We start from the raw sequence: 6,834 nt of genomic DNA on the forward strand, positions 1-6,834 counted from the left end.
ATCGGTAAGCCGTGTCCGCGGTTATGGACGACTTGGAATAGTATAGCTTGATCGTAGAACAACTTACACCGTTATCTTGTTGCTAATAATCTGATAATAACTTGCGTAGTAATATAGCATTACTACAACCGATACCTAATAAAACTTGTCCACCGTTGAGTGCCTTTTACATTGCCTCTTCGCAATTGTTGGAGGGGATATGTGTAATCGGTTGGGTTATGTTTGTGTAGTATTTTATCTGTTACCTTATGCGCTCTCTTATCTTATCCGAGTAGACGGATGTTGTAGTGTGTCTCTATTGGTTATAGTTTTGCTGCCGCTAAACCTACCATATAGCCCTGTGCGATATATACATATACTCGCCCGGCGAGCATAGCCATTTCTAGTCTCGCTAAGTACGTGCCGGAGTTCGTTCCTTGGTACTCTCGCCTTTTCCCTTTCTCTTTTGCTTCCTCCCTTTTGTCGGCAACCGATGGCCCGACTTCGACAGGTACAAGATGACGACGTTAGCAAGGTTACCCTTCCGGCTTGGCCTGGGCAGGGTTATGGACGCCGCTGGTTATCTTCAGGACTCTTAGTCCAATTTGTATCTTGTCTGTACTCGGACGTATTCGATCTTCTGTATGATTTGGATCTTTGTATTGCATATTTGTATCTTGACTCGTTGGAGTCGTTGTTGTAATATATGTATCTTGTGGGCTTTATTGTAATCCTGTTGTAATGTTACCGCTCGTGTTAATTCCTCTGGCATCACGTGTGTGATTTGTCGCGCACGTCGTGTCGGAGGGCGTCTCAGGATCGATATCGTGCGGATTTCGGCGGGTTCGCTGGGATCCTCATGGTACCGGTTCCGGGGCGTCACATAAACCCTAGGGATTTCCACATATTTAAAGGGGAGGAGAGGGGAGGGGCTGCTACCCTTGGCCGCACCACCAAAGGGCCCCCCTGGCCGGCACCCCAAGGCCCTTCCTCTCTCCCAAACCCTACCTACTCCCTCCTCCTTCTTCTCCCGCAGCGCTTACGACGAAGCCCTGCCGGAGATCTCCACCACCACCGTCACCACGCCGTCATACTGGCGGGATTCCGAGGGGGATCTACTACATCCGCTGCCCGCTGGAACGGGGAGAAGGACGTCGTCATCAACACCGAACATGTGACCGAGTACGGAGGTGCTGCCCGACTGTGGCACCGTCAAGATCTTCTACACGTTTTTGAAAGCGGCAAGTGATCGACTACAGCAACAACGAGATCTAATCTCGTAGGCTTTGGAAATCTTCGAGGGTTAGTCTCATGATCTTCTCGTTGCTACCATCTTCTAGATTGGATCTTGGCTTGTTATTCGTTCTTGCGGTAGGAAATTTTTTGTTTTCTATGCTACGAATCCCTTCAGGTTATTATCATGGAGCATGTTTTCATTCCGTGGTGCTGGCTGGAGAATGACATGGAAGCCGAGATCTGTGGTCTTGCAATGGTGGCTCGAGTCTGGGTGGCGAGGAGGAATTGGCTTCATGATCGGTGTCTTTGGAGCAGCGGCATGCGAGTGGGGGCGACTGCACAGGAGAAGTTCAAAATCTTACCTTTCAGGGTGAAAATCCAAGGTCTGGCCTTAATTGGTTGTGCCTGGCAATGTTCTTGTTAAAGGCATTGTTTTGAGAGTGAGGATTTTCTTCAGGGTGATAACCTAAGATCTATGATCGGGCGACGACAGTGCTGGTGCACTGTTACCTTCTTGGAGGCGTCGCTTTTGGAGAAGCTGAACTTCTGGTGCTGTCATGGTGGTGTTAGTGCTGTTGTTTAAAGGATTAGATCACTGTAGCGGGGCTTTTTTTTTGGTAATTCTTCTTTCTTTTTTTGGCTGTGTGCATCCGTAATGTCGCTAGGGCAGTGCGTTGTTGCAGAGGCTGGGTGTAATTGGTATCTCTGATATTAATATATACTCTTTGTCGAAAAAATATTTCCAAGAGGTACAATTTATTGGTATAAAACCAAATTAAATCCCTCCGGCCCTAGATACTTTATTCCAATCACCAAAATGCTGTAGAGGGGTATTTTGGTTTGGTTTAAACGGGCGAGCGTCATGTAGAAGTAAAAAACTCTGCAACATTTTTGTGATTGGAATCATTTGCAGTTTAGCACACACCAGAATAAACTGATCCAAAAATAGCTTTTCGAGTGCTCTTTTTTTTGCGAATCTCTTTTCGAGTGCCTCGAATATGATTGACTGATACATAGTTACATACATCGGCAATACGATGACATTGTTAATTACCACCTCCTATGGTCTTCATGGTTGCAGATTTACAGCTCTTCTAATTTTTTATTCAAGAGTTCCTTAATTTTATTTTTTGATAACAAGCGCCTTATTGCTTAATAGGTTTAAGCATTACACATGGCCTCCATATAAAAATGATGCACATAGCTGCAAAATCCGATAGTGTCAAAGAACTGAAAAAAACTAAAGGCGTATTTCCAAAGATTGTTCCGCCAAGATCACAAACGAACCATGGCCACCACACACACCAACTCCAACTCAGAGCTCCTAGCCTATTCGTACTCTCTGATGAAAGACACCACTCATTCCTCTCCTAGACATTTGACCACCGAAGGAACTCGTCGCAGATGTTGCTTGCTAGCTGCCCCACGCTATACTGATGTTTCACATTTGCAAAAACCCAGGCGTTTCTATTTTTCCACAGATTCCAGCTGCAGAGCATCACAAGGGCATCAAAATTCCTCCTTGTCTTGATACTGAAAGCTTTCCTAGACCTCAGCCACCGATCCTTCAATGTGCAGGTCACCGTGGGAGCAGGAACCGGATATTCAGAGTGTGAAGGCACTGCATCCTGTCTTGCATGCACTGGGTGAATATGTGAATGTGATCCACTGTGTCTCTTCTTGCAGATAAACAAAGCAGACCACTAAATGATCTTGTATCCCATGGCGTGCTCGACGATCCGAGGTCCAGAGTCGGTATCCCGTGGCGCAAATTGAGTTGCAAATTGAGCCGGCCCTTCTTGCAACATCTCATATGTTGGCTTTGCTGCATACTGCCCATTAGGTGACCATGACAAGATGATCTGGTCCTCTTGCTCTGGATCAGTGTGGTACTCGCGGATTAGGAGCCAGAGCTGTGCATATTGGACTTCTAAATTATTTCACAAATAGCAACAATGTCAAGTTTGAAACTCGTATCGTAAATTATTGCCATACTATATGAAATAGTAGTAATACATATACTGATTCAATAATGCTGAGACCTTTCCAATTCCTTCTTGATGATCTTCAGTTTTCCAGCCACGTCGTTCATTGCCATCCTTTGCTCAGGTGATTCGCTCGAACACACTAGACCCAGTTCGAATATGGATAGAAGAATGTTTTCTTTGCAGCTAGTGGAAGCCGATACTAAAAATTTACTATCGAATTGGTCATAACTTTTTTCTTCACCTTGCACTAACTTCTCATCAACAACGTCAACGAGCCTTTCTGGAAATGCTTGGTAAACCCATTGCCTAAGGGTATATTCTCCAACAAACATGGGATCAATGGGCCTCTTCCCGGTGAAGACTTCGAGAAGCATGATCCCAAAGCTAAACACGTCACTCTTCCGGGACGCCTTCCCAATCAAGGCAAGCTCTGTTGGAGAAGAAGAAAAGCTAAAGAACTAAAGCAATAGGTAAAGTGTTCGCAATAAACATGTTCAAGCATGATAGTAGCAAGAACGAACCTGGTGCCATGTATCCAATTGTCCCTGTCATACTCGCTGAAACTATGGAATTTTCATTCACTGAAAGTAGTTTTGCGATCCCAAAGTATGCAACATACGCCGTCATCTCCTCATCGAACAACACATTGCTTGGCTTGAGGTCACAATGTAGGACAACTTGATAGTGATGGTGGTGCAGATACACCATTGCCTCTGACACGCCAAGCATAATGTCCAGTCTCTTGACGAATCCTAGTGGTTCACAATTTTCAGTGTGCAAGTATGTCTCCAAGCTACCATTTGGCATGTATTGAAGCGGCAGAGCTCTGATATCCAAGTTAGAACACGTATTTAATATCCGTATCAAGTTGCGATGCCGAGCCATCCGCAACACTTGACATTCAGCATCAAAGCTCCTGATAGCCAGCTCGACTTGCATGTCGAGTACTTTTATCGTGACCAGCAAACCATCATCCAGTTGTCCCTTGAGAACTTTGCTGAAACTTCCAAATCCAAGTAGGTTATCCTCGCTGAAATTTTCAGTGGCACGAGCAATCTCTTGGTAGGATACTAATCTATGGCTGATCAGATCATGCATGCGAGAAGAAGCCGAAACACTTTGCTGCTTCGTATATTTCATTCGGAACATTAGGCATAAAAAAATTGCTAAAAGTCCAAAGGTTATTATGACAGTTGGGAGCACAATCTTAGCAAGTGTATGTTGTTTGGATGAGAATCGCCAAGGCATTGTGAAAATCCGAGACGTGTGGCACCACACAATCCGACATTTCCCATCAATGATTGCGCACCGATGTTTGCGAAAATACCTCCATCTGGTATCTCACCTTGGAACTTATTGAAAGAGAGGTTCAAGCTAGTCAGATAGGTATAGTTGGCAAAATACTTTGGAATAGTACCAGAGAGGTTGTTCAAAGATAGGTCCAGTACACCTAGGTTGACTAACTTTTTGAAAGAGTCTGGGACTGAACCTTGCAGCTTGTTGTGTGATAGATCAAGGTAGCTTAACAGTCCATGCTGTGCAAAGGAAGTCGGGAGGCTACCAACCAAGCTGTTGGAGGATATATCCACCGTGTCTATTTCTTCCATGGAACCAAGGTCAGAGTGCAATCGACCAATAAGGGAGTTGTGAGATAGAAGTAATTGACGAAGGTTACTAAGATGGAATAAGCTTTCAGGTAGAGTTGAAGACAGCTGGTTATACGCAAGCGAAATGCATTCTAGCATACTTAGATTACCAACGCCATTTGGTATGGCACCAGAAAAATTATTTTCTTCGAGAGAAAATATGTGCAATCTTGTAAGGGTACCAATTTGTGATGGGATTGGGCCAAATAGGCTATTCCCAGTTAAGTCAAGTGCCTCGAGATTCTCCAATAGTGTAATGGATTCAGGGATTATGCCTCTTAATTGGTTGTAATAAAGTGTTATTGTACCGAGACCACTTAGATTTGATATTGATGCTGGAAAACCTCCAGTTAAATGGTTATTGCTTGCACCAAAGTTTGTCAAGCTTCTAGAGAGGTTTCCAATGTGATCAGGAATGACCCCGGTGAATGAGCAGTTGTTTATGTTGAGTAATTGGAGTTGCCTGCAATTGGATAAAGTGGCCAAGAAATCAAGTGTTCCCTCTAGAGGATTGCTTCCAATATCAAGCATCTCAAGGGCTCTGAGGTTCCCAATAGTTTTTGGGACTGTTCCAGTTAAATGGTTGGATTCTATTGTGCAGACAGTTGGGATAGGTTACCAACAAAAGCTGGAAATGACCCTGTTAGTTGATTATCTGAAAGATGTAAGAACGTGAGTTGACTCATTTGTCCTAATTCGTCCGGAATCTTTCCGCTTAGACTGCAATATGATAGGTCAAGCAAACTGAGCATAGTCAGATTGTTGAGCTCACATGGAATCGAACCAACAAGGCCATTTCCACCTAAACTGAGGCGAGTGAGATGCGACAATTTACCAAGCCATGCTGGGACAAAGTCCACAAAGGAGTTTATGGGTAGAGAAACTTGTCGGAGGTGTTCGCATGATGCGAGTCCTGATGGAATTCGACCTGTGAAATTGTTGCCACCAATAAGAAACTTTTGCAACATGGGCTGGTTGCTAGGGATGGATCCTGTTAAGTAACGATTGCCCGCGAGGCTCATCACCAGCAGTATGGACATGTTGAACATGGTTGGAGGTACCGGACCGGATAGCTGACTCGCTTGCAGGTTGAGATACTCAAGCATGCGACAAGAGGCAATACCGGGTGGTATCGGCCTTGATAGGCTGTTATTCCCAAGGCCAAGACTAATCAACAGAGGCGTGTTGTTGAACAAGTGATTTGGAATTTGGCCGCTTAAGTGGTTTGTCTCTAGTTGTATGTTCATAAGATTGCTTAAGCTGTGCAGATCATGTGGTATTTGCCCAGAGAGGTCGTTTTGTGTTAGAACAAGGCTATTTAGCTTTGCGAGATTTCCCATGGTATGAGGGATGATACCGGACAATCCGTTAAGGTGAAGATCAAGCACGACTAGACGGCTCAATCTACCAATATCAGGTGTGATGGAGCCTGTGATGCTTGTGTTGGTGAGGTTCAGGACATGGAGGAAGGAGAGGTTACCAATATAGGAGGAGAGTGGCCCATGGAGTGGCTTGCCTGGCAGCACCAGAGCTGTGACACGCTGCCGACACCCGCTACAAGAGACACCAACCCAATGGCAGAAGGATGTACGGGTGGTCCAGTTCGCAGCAAGAATGCCAACAGGATCGGAGAGCTGCTCCTTGAACGCGAGCAGTGCGGCGAGGTCAGTGTCGTTGCTTCTATGGAGGGGAGAAACAGCTAACACGGTCGCTGGCAGCAAGAAGAGCAGTGCCAGTATCGTGAGGGGAAATGCCATGGCCATGGACAGTGCTGGCTAAGAGCCTATGAGCAGCAACAATAGAGTACTCTCTTCTTTAAGTAGAGCTAGCAAAGCCAAACTAAAAACGATGCGCTCGAATAAGGAAGACCTTTGACTTGGCATGTTGGTGGAATTCGTCAATGCATACGACATACCTTGACAGACTAAACGTATTTATTTTCCTGAATAGTCGAGAGCAAGTCCGGCCACACCATACATCATACT

The 6,834-nt window shown here is 45.1% G+C and overlaps 1 pseudogene; it reads right to left on the reverse strand.

Annotated features, from left to right (window-relative positions):
* Positions 1-3,241: 3,241 nt before the first annotated feature.
* On the reverse strand, positions 3,242-6,612 carry LOC124662808 (annotated as a pseudogene).
* Between the last annotated feature and the right edge of the window lie 222 nt (positions 6,613-6,834).

Source organism: Lolium rigidum, chromosome 6, assembly GCF_022539505.1.
Source record: "Lolium rigidum isolate FL_2022 chromosome 6, APGP_CSIRO_Lrig_0.1, whole genome shotgun sequence".
NCBI lineage: Eukaryota > Viridiplantae > Streptophyta > Magnoliopsida > Poales > Poaceae > Lolium > Lolium rigidum.